Raw genomic sequence first — 3,751 nt, 5'->3', positions numbered from 1 at the left:
TTGAGTGACGGGAGAGAGGGGCAGAAGAGAGGAAAAATTGCTGTCTGGCGCCCTCTAGGGGCTGGAAGAACCGTAGCAAAGAAAATACTGCAACCTCCAGTCTGGGGCGTGGGAAAGAGGATACTTTGAGAAAAACAGGTGGTATAAAAAAAGTATTTAGAAATGTTTAATTTTTTTTAAGGAGATGTTCGATAACCTTTAAGAATGTGGCTTCGCTGGTGCAGCCGTTAAAGTGGGTGGAGTTCGCCGGCGAGGGGAGGAGCAGCGCAGTCACACGTGTGGGTTTGATCTTTTTAAGGATAAAAAGACCCGCGCGACTTTGCCGGCGTCAGAGAAGCGAAACTGAAGGTCGGAGGCCTGAGCGCCAATCACAAGGCGTGTCAGTGTCTCGCCACGCCTGCAGAGGGTGTGTCGGGGGCGGGGCTGAGCGGGGCCGGGGGGAGGCTGGTTATACACAGCATGGTGCCGTGTGGGGGAGGGTCAGGGTCTCCTCCTGGAGCAGCAGAGGAACCACGACCGGACTTAGAGCTCCAGCCTCCAACCCACCCACTCTTACCTGGGCCCATCAGTCCATGCTCACGTGTAAAGTGAGGGGATTGACAAGAAAGGATTTCCAGCCGTGAAAGAGCTGGCAGCTCTGCTCAGGACAGTGACCCAAGACAGTTCCCAAGGATCCAGGATGAGAAAAGAACCGGCGAATGCTGAATGCGCATCGAAGAGTACTTTTTTACTTTATTTTTATTGGATTTTTTGGTAGGTTTTCTTTTGCACACGGCTAAAATGGAAGCATGCTTTGCATGTATGATCTGTGTATTATTTGCCTTCTCAAGAGGGATGGAAAGGAAGGAGAGAATTTGGAACTCAAGTTTATTTGGGGATCTCATTGCTGAGGTGGTTGGTGGATTCTTTCAATGCCTCCTTTGACCTCTGGTTCTAGGGTATCAGGGCAGTTTTCCTTGAAAGCTGCTTCCACAGCTCTCCTTTTGATTATGGCTTTCAGATATCCAATTGTGTGGGATGGCTCAGGTCCCTACATAAATCAGTTACTCAGAGGCCTCTCAAAGTGATGACAGAAAAGTGATATATTCCATTCTCGAGAAGCAGGGCTTACCTGTAGGAGTAGGAAAGCCGAAGACAAAGAACGGGACAGTGATTTATATAGACCCTAACGCAAGTCCCTCCTCCTCCCACTGACCATTATCCTCATTAGCTGAGAACATGGTCTTACATTCTAGACACGAAATCTAACCAATCCCTTTTGAAATGAAGACATCGAGGAATTATGTAAGTTTTGTCCAATCATTGAGACCCTAATACACTACACAGTTTTATATCCTTATATGGAACTATTCTATTCTAAAAATATTGTAACCTTGAGCCTTTAGGCCTTACCTCACCCCTGGGAGAAAAATTACAATCTGAGGAGTGTTCACTAAGTCTATCCCACTCAATCCCTCCTCTTATTTATTAACCTGAAGACTTCTCACGGATATTTCAACCACAGTTCTGTAACATAATCTCACACTGTCTATTAATCTCCTCATCCCAATCAGGATCATTCATGTCTCTTGTCTCCACAGGTGCCCAACCTTCCTTCTTTAGTATCATCAAATGAATGGCTCCTTCAGTCCTCTCTTCTACTCTACAAGTTTTAGTAAAAAATTTCTAACTATTTTAGTAATTAGTGAAATCAAACAAGATAAACAAATAGGAAGTAATGCAATACCACTAATTGCTATAAGGCCAAACCACAGTAACCTCTTCCACCAGCTCCCCTCAAACCAGGACCACCAGGATGTATTGAAAAGGGAGTTCCAAGTTTGTACAGGAACATGAGCAACCTTCCTGATATTCTTGGTGATCTCTTTCACTATTCTTCCATTATCATCAAGTTTTCAAGAAACATGTGGACAAATTGAGCTTTCCACAAACTCCCCCTTCTTCTGCAAGTAAATAATCTAAGATTAATCTATGTTGCAGTACTGCTTCCCTAGTTTGTGTGGCTTGATCAGCCAATAAGTCCAAAGCCTTTACTGCTTGGAGTCTGATTAGTCTGTTTAATAGATATATAGGGGTTCTATAACCCCAGCTCCCATCTTGAGCCCAAGTTGCAGGCCCATACTCTCTGATTATCCTCTCAGGAGGCCAAGTATCGCCCCACCCATTTGCATTTCCAGTCTGAGTGAGGGAGGTGTCGATGTTCCTCTTTCTTTTTGCTAGATCATCATATAGAGGGACCCCTAGGTGCTGTTTCCCTGATTCAGGCAAGAAAAAGAATTTAGGTCTCACCAATCCAATGTAACAAACACCTCTCCAGTTTAGCGGAAGGTGAGTATAAGCTGTCTGTCCACATATCCAATAATGCCCTCTCAAAGCAGGATTTTCCTCTAGAAACAGTCTTACTCTATAATCCACAGCCAGAAAGTACTTCACATCATCCGGGCCTAATGGTCCCCCTTTCATAATCTCTGACTTGGACCCTTCCATAGTTGTTGTTTCCTCTTCCACATACAATGTTGATAATTCTCCCCAGTTCTATTGATTACACTCCAGAAAGTATCAAACATCATCCTATGTGTTCCATTCTCCCACTTCCATACCCATTCTTTATATTCTGTGTTATTCTTAATACTGTTCATATATATACAACTCCACAAATAGTCATGGTCATGACCCCCTTCACATGGTTTTCTGGGATCAGAGGGGTTGTAAAACTTATACCCACAACTTTTGTGATATTCCCCTTTTGTTCTCTCTTTGTATGAAGAGGATGGAAAAAAATGAATGGGTACAGGGAATCACCCTACTATCTGAACAGGTAATACCGTTCTGATCCCATCTGTTTGCATACTGGGCACAATCAATACGAGCCAGGGTTTCTGGCCTTTGTGTGAATGTCCATTTACAATTACTTTTTCCCAGCTATGTCTTCTGCAATTCAGGTCCTGTTTGGTTTAAACAATGTTCACCTGGAACTGATTCGGACAAAGACCCTTGGTGTTTCTCTTGGCTTGTCCAGAATCTTGTTCTGTCATGTACTACAGATCTATTACTTAAAATCCACACTGGACTCAGCGGTACTGCTACCCATGGCCATTGGCTTAACTGCTGAGGTCCCCCCACAAATCCAACAGTCAGATACCTCAAAGGTGTCCACAATGGTCTGAATTAGGGCCGGGAAACTATTTTCAAGAGTGGGGTTGATAACTGGGGCCTGGTGTCCCAGCAGTGGGAACAGGATCATGCCTAAAAGGGACATTCCCAGGGTATTATTACATTTTGGTTGCATTGTTCCCACGGTTTGTCAAGTCCACACAGCCTTAATAGAAAAGTCCTGTTTAGATATTGTGGTAGTTGCCTCAGGACAATTGCTGAACAGAGAATCCTGTTAAGAACAAACAATAATAATCCTAGTATAGTTCCCCAAATAACAAAACTTATAATGAATATATATACACACCTCATTGGCTATCCCTTTCCAAATTCTGTGTGTTCTCACACACGCTTCAAACGGAGCTTTTAAATACTGACAGTGTGTCTCCAAGCATGAAGCTTGAGAGGTTAATAACTAATAGCAATAATTATAAATGAAAGTAAACAACTTTAAAATTTTTAAATGCAATAACCTTCCATAACTTTGTCTACTGGCTTCCCAATCATGCTAAACATTTTCTGAATTGGGATGGGGGAATAAATAGTTCAAGGTTCAACTTACCCATATTCCTCCCCTCCTCTTATTTTTCCTTTTTCC

This window comes from Notamacropus eugenii, chromosome 5 (assembly GCF_028372415.1).
Source record: "Notamacropus eugenii isolate mMacEug1 chromosome 5, mMacEug1.pri_v2, whole genome shotgun sequence".
Taxonomy (NCBI): Eukaryota; Metazoa; Chordata; class Mammalia; order Diprotodontia; family Macropodidae; genus Notamacropus; species Notamacropus eugenii.
This window is presented reverse-complemented; position numbering follows the sequence as displayed.